Genomic DNA, 12,216 nt, shown 5'->3' with positions numbered 1-12,216 from the left:
ACGTTACTTTAATATATTGGTTCACATAAATTAGTAAGGAGAAAGTTTTCCAATAATCTTTAGCCACCCTCTCCATTAAGAGCGAAAACATTGGAAGCGGAGTTTTCGGGAACTAGCCTATTGAGATTAGCTAACTTCCACCGACAAACAATTGTGTTAGGGACTTGCCAGTGTTTATTGGATTGCCGTGTCACTATTTATTGATTGATTTCGACCCACGCGGTGTGTACCTAATGAAATTAAAACTTGGCTTATTTAAGGGACCGGAAGAAAGAGAGAAAATATGTAGTATACAGCGTGAATTTTTGAAATAAAACAGGCAACCAAGTTTTGTCGTAAAAATAGAATTAAAAACCTATACATACACAATCCTATTTTTGGGGTCATAATACCAGCAGAAGAAACGTAGATTTTAGTTGCATGCTTGTGGCAAGGTTAACGAAAGACCCGACTAAATGTTCTGTCATATTCTTTTTTTTACTCTTTTGACATTCTATTTTAACTTATAATAAATTAGAGATGCTTGAAAAACCATAATTTATGGACAAAAATAAAAATAAATCTTTAAAACTATAAGAGCTGATATAACCCGTTACCCCGCAACCAGACCTGCAGTTCTGCAGTTAGTGTATGATAGAAGAATGTTGTGTGATATGTGTGTGTGTGTGTGTGTGTGTGTGTGTGTGTGTGTGTGTATGTGTGTTACGATACACATTTTCAGCTTTTTCCTATCCTTATCCTCCAATACCTACTCTAAAACCAGCTATCAGACCATCATGTATCGATTATGCAAGGAATTTTTTAATTCGTTTCGACTACCATAACGTCAATATTTATTAATATATATTTAACCTGAATTTTATAGCGTACATAATTCAGCATTTTTGATGACGAATTTAATAAAAACATAGTAGATGTACCATTATTATAAAGTACAGTTTATTGGGGCCTTTAAGTAACTACTCTTAGGGAGTTTGTTAATACATCCTTCTGATACCGGGTGTATAAAAATATGAAAAATTTAATACTTTGGTGAAAAAAAACACTCCTACACTTATTATTTGAAAAAGTTATAAAACTCAAATATCGGAAAATACCTCTTAATTAAATACTTACCTACTTTATAATTTCTGAAAAACTTAAAGCAGTAACTACATATTTTTTAAACCTCCATCTAAGTACCTAAACAGCTGTACTCATATCTTTTATAACATTTTGTAAAATACATCAAAATATAAACAGGCAACGGCCGTCAATACAAACAATCTCATATTATATACGTGCGTAATTTTATGATGTCATTCTTTGATTTGCAGCCTCAGGGCAAATTGTGCTCATTCCGTGAAATGTAACCGAACATAAATAACATTCCATGTTTATGAGAACATACCTAACATAATTATAAGAATAATATTTCTATACATACCTAATATATTACCATGTTTTTAACTAAAGATGCTTATGCTGGCTAATTGTTTAACAGTTGTTTTAATAGTTTTGGCATGTAACACTAGTTCCAAAAATATGGTTAGTATACCTATTTCTCGTACCTACCTTATCTACCTCATACCTATAAAGCCTTTATTGGTCAACTCGTCACTTCCCGGTTAGTATATTTCTGGTAAACAGAAAGAGCCGTTTTCTGAATAAATGATCAGATTTTCTACGTCGAGTCCAAGTTTTTAAAATGCCGACCTACTAGGGGTTGCTTTTATCCAGCGAGCAGCTACTAAATAGCAGCGTCGTGCTATTACCACATACAACATTTTCACTTAAGTTTTTTTCACCTATCTTAAAATAGGAAGCCCAATTTATGTATATACGAACTTATCAATCGCTCACGCTGATTAGTGCTCGCGAAATTCAATTATAGTCTTGTCAAAAAAGACGAAAACATTAACAAATTGTTAAATCTGAAATTATAATATGAGATAAGGTTATTGGGAAATAAAGACATTTAGTTTCCACTTGCGTTAAGTATACATATTGATATAGTTACATACCGCACACCAACTAAGTCTTGTGTATACATAATATGTCCCCGTTGTTCTCCCTGTCCAATATTATGATCCTGCCTGTACATATGTACTCCGGAGCTATAATGGGCTAATGCATATTGAGGGTGCTCACCCTCAGCCGACTGCTCAGTCGGCGTCGTAAAGCCGAACACCTACCTAGCTAAGGGACCCTGCACTGCCACTTACCCATAACGCACAGGGTACCGGAAGCTTTAGATTTTAGAAACAAATTATTTATTTAAATTGCCTACTTTTGTGAATATAGGCTTTTATGTTTGTTCAATATTTTTTTGTTTTATGAAGGTAGGGAACGTTTACTGTGAAATTAAATCTTTCATTAATTAAGCTTTTATAGTTTTACGTTTGCATACAAATTTCAACCTGTGAATACTAAGCTCGCTTATAAATTTATCGCTCGTTTTTAACGATTAACCAACAGTCAGTCCACCTGTCTATTTGGCACTAGCGAGCTGAGTATAATTTGGTGATAGTTGAAATCTAATTGAAAGGCCGAAGCGCTGATAACACTGCCTCGCGCACGCGGCTTCCTCGAGTATTAGGTACTTACCTACAGAAAACCTGAGCTCGATAACTTACGCACATTACTAGAACATAGAAGGATGTCCTTCACTGGACGTGGGACCGCCACGAGTGGTTGTTAACTGAGCACTTTTGCATGCAATGCAAGAGATGTTGAACAGTTAAAACTGGTTATTGGCGATGAGAACAAAAGGGACCTACCTTACTGGTTACTTTTAAATCTTCTGAAACTTTTGTTTACCATACCACCACAGTTAAAAGTGTAGTCGTCTGCATCACAACTACGAATTCATTGACTCCTCATTCACCAAAATCGATTCATTAGAGAGAGCTACAGTGGAACGCATGATACAAACAAACGTAGATTACTGAAAGAAATCAGAACGATAAGTTCCTTAAGTCCTCTAAAAATCTTATCGTTACAAATGTGATGAGGTAGGTACCTAATTATTATTGCCCAAACTAGCATAGTAAATTCCTACACCAGACAACATGGATAATGTAGCTGAGTAGACCCAGTCTCCTCTCAGATGCAATTGAGAAAGTTCTGAGGTGACGAGTTACTTACGAGTACAGTACTTAGGTATAATAAGAACTTATTTTTCTTAAGAATATTGGAAAACTTTCTCCTTATACGCTATATTTAAATAACGTTTTAAAGGGGCTCGTGTTGTTTTCAACATTTTTACTGAAGTAATAATTATATTTGTTTAGTCCCAAAGCGTTAGTCCCAAAAACAAACAGCAAATAAAATATTCGACAAAGGTTATTTAAAAACTATTTAAGTTACCTATAAGTACCTGCTACCCTGTATTTGGCGACGGGCATCATTTGCATTAGCGGTTTTCTTTGTTTACCCTGAATCAAGATTTCGTTAACTTGTAGGTCACTCACGAACCGGCCGTAAGCCGTAACAGGGGTAACCATGACCGCAGTACATTCGAGTGCTCTCTAAGGAAATGCTTTCCTCGGCTAGAATTCGTAATTTGTCTACCGCCCGGAATGATTTCCCCACTGCATTCACGGACGAGCAGCCACTTACAGAAGTTTCCAAGTCGCCGTTTTGATTTGATAGAAAATATACGCTATTTCTTAGTCTCAATTTAAATGTGTCACTGTTGGCCGATTGTTTTTTTTTTATACTAGGTGGTGGCAAACAAGCATACGGCCCGCCGGATGATAAGCGGTCTCCGTAGCCTATGTGGCGTACAACTCCATTTTTAGGGTTCCTTATCCAAAGGGTCAAACGGGACCCTATTACTGAGACTCCGCTATCCGTCCGTCCGTCCGTCTGTCACCAGGCTGTATCTCATGAACCGTGATAGTTAGCCAGTTGAAATTTGTACAGATTATGTATTTCTGTTATCGCTATAACAACAAATACTAAAAACAGAATAAAATAAATATATCTTTCCAATCTCGAGGTTCTCATCCAATCACCGAAGTTAAGCAACGTCGAGCGGGGTCAGTACTTGGATGGGTGATCGTTTTTATAGATAATGGTACGGAACCCTTCCTGTGCGAATCGGACTCGCACTTGGCCGGTTTTTTTTATTTTATGCGGATTATTTTTAGTTCTGCTATGTTTTAAACCATGACTACTTAGTACACAATGTACCTGCTTATGATGTAGGTACTTACATAGTACCTACTCTGTATAATCTTGTTTTCAAAACAAGAAATAAACGGAAAGTAGAGTTGCCACGAGCACGACATGAATAAATAATCATTTATAAAGTCTGTTGACTATCCAGTTTAATTCATCATGAGAAATGATTTAAAAAAAAAACACTTGTTTATTTCTATGTTACAGGGGCTGAATTACAATTAAATACTTAGTTGAAATGTTTAGTATTTAAAACGATGAAGCCAAAAGAATGGGTCACCTACCTATAATAATATAATATGGTAATCTGTATTATGTGTCTGTCTATGTGTGTATTAATATGTATTAAAAAAAAAAAATATTAAGGCCACTTGCGCCATCCAGGGCTAGCCACTAACTCGGGGTTAACTGCTTAAGACCGGAGTTACCAGTACAATTTAACCTGTTAACGGTCAACTCTGAATTATTACCACACACAAGTGGCCCTTAGCCGGGTAAGTTTACTGAAAAATCCGCAAATAGTACATTACGATACAAGTGCGAAAAATAGGAAATTCGAAACGAGTGGCGATAAATTAAAACACGACCGAAGGGAGTGTTTTAAATCGACACGAGTTGCGAATTACCTATTCGCACATGTATCGTACAACGTTTTACAGTACATATGGCCCTTTAAATGTTCGACACAGTAACGTAATATGCTACTTCTCGCACTAGTGCTATAAAGTAGCCCCATATGTACTGTAAAGTTAGATTTTGCTGTCGCGTCAGAACGGCGCTTGTAGGTATGTAATAATAATCCAATTTATAACATACCCCAGATCGTCAAGAAGTACTTAGCAACAGACTTTTATCGGCAATATTTTATTATTCCACATCACAAGTTCACATTTATCTTTTTCCAATACCCATTTGGATTGGAGCTAGCTATTATTTAATGTCTCGCGGAGGAAAAGAAACAAGACACGTACCTAAGTAAGTATAAATTGTATGACAAATGAAATTGTATGAACGCGATATACGAACTTGGTGATTACTTGACCGTTTTTTCCTGGATGAAGGGAGATCAAATTACTAGAATAAAAAACGTGAGGTAATATTATTAACCTAATTCGTAGGCATCTACTCGTACTTAATAATATATTTTGATTCGGGAATCTTTTACTACATAAAGCAAGTACTGAGTTAATTAACGCCTAGAAGACTTTTTAGTTAGTTTATAATTGTATACCCTACTTTAGTCATATTATTCTATCCATAATATTACAGTATTTTTAATCATATAGCTTTTCCTTTGTACCTAAATAAAGATGGCTAATATATAAAATTGTTCCCTGATGTAACATTATCAGAGGGAAAATTTCGTACTCCACGTAGTAAAGTTGTGGCGATCACTGCACACAGCATTATAATCATGATTAACGTATTAACCTCCCCGCCGGAGTCGGTTAGATAGTATCAGCGCGCGAGCGGATGGTTGGGAATAGCATAGACCACGTAGCCGGTTTGGCTATACAGCGGCCGGCGCTCGCGCCGCTCCGGCAGTGCGATCTCATCCGCGACGGCGAATGCATGTCTCTCCGCTTATCGATCCGCTACATACGCGAGTGCAGTGCTTACGCCTAATTTTGTGTTATTTCGCTTTCTTTCGTGTTTCCTTCCTTCTGACTGTAATCTGTGCTTTCTATGCTCTTGTGCCTGTGCTTCTTCTCTCTTGTAACTGTCCTTAAACTTTTAAATTAAACATAGTGTGTCTACAACGGACTTGTTATTCAACGCCCGGTAGGCACCCTATATTGGTGACCCCGACGTGATGTCAGGTAAAGGGTATGCCTCAGGCCAACGAGTGAAGCGATCGATAAGCGTGAGGCAGTACCTGTAACCAGAAGAGTATGGTAACGGCCCTACGATGTCCATGTGGACATGGGAAAACCTTTCAGATGGAGTAGGAAAAGGATATATAGGAGAGGTGGTATGGCGCGAGATTTTGTTTCTCTGGCAATCTGCGCCCAAGCCTTTGTCGCGGGTTGGGTAGCTCGGTTCGGCTGCCCTCAGAAGATCACAACGGACAGGGGGGCGCAGTTCCAATGTGAACTGTTTCGTGCCCTGTCAGCCATCCTGGGTGCCGAACGTCGTCCGACCACATCTCGACTTTGAAGGAGTAGTGTGGCGATCACTGCACACAGCATTATAATCATGATTAACGTATTAACCTCCCCGCCGGAGTCGGTTAGATAGTATCAGCGCGCGAGCGCCGGCCGCTGTATAGCCAAACCGGCTACGTGGTCTATGCTATTCCCAACCATCCGCTCGCGCGCTGATACTATCTAACCGACTCCGGCGGGGAGGTTAATACGTTAATCATGATTATAATGCTGTGTGCAGTGATCGCCACACTACTCCCCCACCGAGACCGTTGCTTGCTACGGTCGATAGTAATCTGGAAACCAACGCCTAATCGACAACTACACAACGCTCACCGTGAAGGCCCCCACTCAGCCAGCAGCAGAGACCATAATGGCCATATCGTCGGTAAAGGTGACGGCTGGAGAATCCAGGTACCTAGACATCTTGCGTAAATACCCAGACATCACCCGTCCAGCAGGTACGCCAACAGTGCCCAAGCATAACACTGTGCATCATATACGTACCACACCTGGCCCACCCGTGTCAAGCAGACCGCGACGCCTCCCTCCCGACCGTCTCAAGATCGCTCAGAAAGAGTTTGAGGCCATGCTCCAGAACGGTACTGCAGACTATGTGTTCCTGCGTCAAGGACCTGCCAAGAGAGCCTTAGATTCCCCATACACAGGTCCATACAAGGTGCTGCAGCGAGGAGACAAGACCTTTAAAATCGACATCAGAGGTAAAGAGAACACTGTAACCATAGACCGACTCAAACCAGCATATGTGACCAGGGATGACGACTCCAGAGGTTCCAGCCCCATCCAAACTCCAACCACGGCTACACCGGTACCCGTGGAGCCTGCTACCACCAGGAAGACGCGCTGCGGTCGATCAGTGCGGTTTCCAGATTACTATCGACCGTAGCAAGCAACGGTCTCGGTGGGGGAGTAGTGTGGCGATCACTGCACACAGCATTATAATCATGATTAACGTATTAACCTCCCCGCCGGAGTCGGTTAGATAGTATCAGCGCGCGAGCGGATGGTTGGGAATAGCATAGACCACGTAGCCGGTTTGGCTATACAGCGGCCGGCGCTCGCGCCGCTCCGGCAGTGCGATCTCATCCGCGACGGCGAATGCATGTCTCTCCGCTTATCGATCCGCTACATACGCGAGTGCAGTGCTTACGCCTAATTTTGTGTTATTTCGCTTTCTTTCGTGTTTCCTTCCTTCTGACTGTAATCTGTGCTTTCTATGCTCTTGTGCCTGTGCTTCTTCTCTCTTGTAACTGTCCTTAAACTTTTAAATTAAACATAGTGTGTCTACAACGGACTTGTTATTCAACGCCCGGTAGGCACCCTATAAAGTACTACATTAATTGCAAAATTACTCAGTTATGATATAACTTACACAATCAAGTTCGCTGGAAAACTTAATAAGCACATCTACTCGGCTTTCTACAGAAGTTTCTAAAGATCCTACCTACTCCTGAATTCAAAGGAAAACTTTGATCTATTTTACCGTCGAGCACAATGGGTAAAACTACTATAAAGAGACATCTAATCGTATTTGTGTGTCTATGAGGTTGTGTTTATAACTTTAAAAAACAAATCAAAATTATATTATCGATATGTTAATTAATAAATTTAAAAGAAGGGTAGTCCGAAGTCATGACTATGGTACTAAGAATTTTCATAGCTAATTAGGGTTACGTACTACGAGTAATATCGAAACGATATTTTACATAGCAAGAGAATTAGTCATTCCTTTTTTCACGAATCACAAGCAAAAAAGTTCGTTTCACACTAATCGGTGCAAAATTGTTCGTCAAATAAGCAATTAGCACATTTAGAATAAATTTAAAAATAAATCTGTTTGAAAATAGAATTGTTTGATATTTTGAAAATGTCACTTTGGCTATAAAAAGACAATTTTTCTCAATTTCGTATTATTTATCAAGTTTTCATTTTCAATATGGGTCGCGGTAAACCAATTTCGCAAGACGTTCGAGAAATTATAATTTCAAGCAGTAAATCAGGAAAATCTGTGCATATAATAGCTCAAGACCTTCATTTACCAAGATCTACTATACATTCTATTATCCAGCATTATAAGAAAACTGGACGTATATCAAGCTTGAAGAAAACTGGTCGCCCACGCATTACAATACCAGCCGAAAACCGAGTTTTAAAAAAGATCAATAAGCAAAATCGACGTGCTCGGGCAGGAGAACTCACCGTGCGATGGCGAGAAATTATCAATAAAGATGTGTCTGTCGATACATGCAAACGAGTCATGAAAAGAATGGGATACGGATTGTATACGGCGAAAGAAAAACCTTTACTTACTGAACTTCAGAAAAAGAAGAGGCGAATATTCGCTTTAGCTCGTCGAAACTGGACTGTTGATCAGTGGCGATCCATAATATGGAGCGATGAATCGAAGTTTGAAGTGGCTGTTGGCGACGAACGCAAAAAAATTGTTCGCAATAAGGGCGAAGCCTTTCATAAAGACTGCCTATAGAGAAAAGTCAAGTTTCCTGCCTCACTCATAATCTGGGGGTGTATGTCAGCTCAAGGTATGGGTAGGCTGCAGTTTATTGAGGGTACTGTGAATGCGCCTAAGTACCAAGAAATCTTAAAGACCAGCTTATTGCCTTCAATTCCCAGTTTACAATATGAGAGTAAGTATGTTTTCCAGCAAGATGGTGCTTCTTGACACACTGCCAAGAGCACGAAGGCTTGGTTAAAGAACCACAATATCCCTACACTGGAGAATTGGCCACCTAGCATCCCAGATTTGTCTCCAATCGAGACCTGGTGGAAGATGAAAAAGAAACTGCGTAAGGATCCCGCAAGGTCGAAGGAAGATTTAAAGAACAAGATAGCCGCAGTGTGGGATTCAATATCCTCTGCGGAATGTGCGGCGTTAGTGGACACCATGCCACAAAGAATTGAAGCCGTCTACAAGAGGAAAGGCGACTCTACCCAGTGGTAGACGAACTTTTTTGCACCGATTTACTAGCAGACGAATTATTTTGCTTCGACAGTTCGACAGCTTAAGTACATAAATGTGTTTTTACAGCAAATAAACATAATATGTACTGTTGTCCATATATGAATAAAAATACATTATATTTATAATATTTCACAGTGTTTGTTTATTGCTTTAATTATTTACTGAACTCGATATTTCTGGTCTAAAAATTTATCCACTATAAAAATGTCGGAAAAAATCACGCTGGCTAAGAGCTTTAATCGAAAACGCTGCCTAATCCGTTTGAGCTATAACAACATAATGTATGGGGTGTTTGTATCACATTCATAGGTCTACAAAAAAGTCGATAACGGCGATGTTAAAAATCTATCTTTTAAGGATAACTTATTAAACACATTCTTAACTTCTAGAAAAAGATCACGTAATATGTGGCATTTGCAAAGCTTTTTACATGGATACATTATTAAAAATTATCAAATTAAATACGTTAGTTATATTAAGAACATTTCATACAGATTACAATGGTCCCTTACACCATACAATTTAAATGAATATTTTAGGAGAAAACGTAAATCAAAGTTTCATTTCGAGCCATATAACTTGTACGAAATGTTAAAGACGCTATCCGCAGTTAGTTCAAATTTTTACCACTTTATGCGCTGGCTTTACTTACCCCCACCATGCACTTCACACGGTCCCAATAGTTACACGAGATAATTCAAAGTCTTTACGGAACCCTCGGTGCGCGAGTAAAACGAACTCGCGGTTGACTGTTTTTTTTCTTATGGGGTAAATTAAATGCTAAAAATAAAAAGAGCTACCAAAATTTCCCTCAAAGCCGCTGAATATTTCAGTTACCTACTCCGCTTTATTTTAAGCGTTTAAATTGATTAAATCGGCTGTCCGTCAATCAGACGTCTACTACAGCCCCAATAAATCCACGCAAACAAATTATTTTCACAATCTCATCACACCGAATATGTCATCGAGAAAACTGAGTCCATCCATCAAAGCTATGTAGAAGGGCGGAAGTGGTGATCACGCCTGGGGTCCGTTTTTGTTTGTTTTATTGCGTTCCCAATGCCGAGCGTTGTGCTAGTAAGATTGGTTAGTAGACAAACTCACGAGTTACAATAAACTTAGGGAAACCTACCTTGCCCGATTAACTCTGTTAAAACTGAAAAACCCGATTAAAACTGTTAGTTATTATCATCTTAAAAACTAACGCAACGCATGCGTGTCAGTAAAAAGAGAGTGGAACCAGAAACACATATATTACATGCAAGGAAGGCCACTTAAAAAAGAAAAGCCGCTTTAGAGTGAGTCGGACTTGTAGCTGACACATTTTTTAACAATGTTTTGTATTTTCACTTCAACTCACGCTTGACCATAGACTTCTTATAGATTTTCCTGTTTTCTATGGGAGATAAAGAGGGAATGGCCAATTTATTCCCGCCCGTCTTTGAGTTACCGACTTATGTACGTAAGTGTGCCAAAGGTCAATATAATCGGTCTAGCACTTTCGGAGCAAATCAACAGATAGACACACAAGTGATCCTATAAGGGTTTCTTTTGCGGTATGGAACCCTAGATCATTATTTTCAAGATGAAATTACTGTAACACTTGATATTTGTTATCGAAATAATAATAAAAAAACCTTGTGAAATGTGTATTCATTAGTAGCAAGTACACAGATTAGGTAGGTCCTAACTTGTATTTGAACGTCGTACTTACACAAAATTTAAAAAAAAAAAATGGTAAAACAAATACTGGTGCTGCCATAAAGTACCTATGCCAAGGGGAGGGACTAAGCGTCCTTAACATTTGAGAACAGAAAAAAAACAGATTTTGGTAATATTCAAATACTTTTTTAGAAACCCTAAATGTTTTAAATAGTACCTATCATATGATGTGCCACATTTTGATTTGCTCGCCACTGAATAATTATGCTCCAACAATTTTTATATATGAAAAACTATATCACACATCTACTTTAAAATCTGTATATCAACCACAATATTATGAATTTAACATAGCACCACAATAGGCTTGTTTCCAGTTTTTTGATAACTTTTCCAAATATAGATAAATTTCTAAAATTCACGTTCAAAACTATGTATATCTTTTACGGTATTAGTTGTTCTATATCAAATACATCACTTTGTGTTAAGCCGTTACAGAATGGTAGATACTTATGAAGCGTTATTTGATCCGCTACTTTTGATGCTGACCTACACGTAACACCAAGGCCTCCCGTTGTCTGTTCTCAGTACAAAACTTGATACTGAAGCCGTAGCCATTTAGGTAGTGGGCAAGCTGTGTATGTGTGTGTAAAACTAATAAAATATTATATCATAAAGTATTCATTATCCATTAGTTAAATTTAGTGAAGATGTCGAAGCTTCAATTAATTGCCCACCACCAAAATGGCTACGGCTTGAGTATTCAATTTTGTACTGAGAACAGACAACGGGGGACCTAGCGCATAAATTGAAAATCGCATATTGCGGGGATCTCTCTTTTACTCTTACTAAGACGTAATTAGAGTGACAGAAAAAATGCCCGCAATTGACGAACTTCGATTTTTGCGGTTATAGCCCAGTGTCCAACCGAGCGTTGGGATGTCATCAGAATCTTCAATGTCGTTTCGACTTGGGTCACGTGACGTGTGTTAAAAGATATTTTAAATTAAATATTTACAAAAATATGCTTATTAGAGGTCCACTAAAGGCAATTTAACCTGTTCCTATAATCCATAAGAATTTATTGGGATACAATTTTGCCAAGATTTGTAGATGGAAACAACCCTATTAAGATTTAACATTTCAATTTTATTTTGAATATTGTAGTAAATTTTGGAGCGAAGTAGGTACATTTTACGGTATGTATGGAGTACCCTTCAAAAATATATGTTTTTCTACTCGTCG

This window comes from Cydia pomonella, chromosome 1, assembly GCF_033807575.1.
Source record: "Cydia pomonella isolate Wapato2018A chromosome 1, ilCydPomo1, whole genome shotgun sequence".
In the NCBI taxonomy this organism is placed as follows: Eukaryota; Metazoa; Arthropoda; class Insecta; order Lepidoptera; family Tortricidae; genus Cydia; species Cydia pomonella.
The sequence above is the reverse complement of the archived record's forward strand: the minus strand, read 5'-3'. Positions refer to the sequence as shown.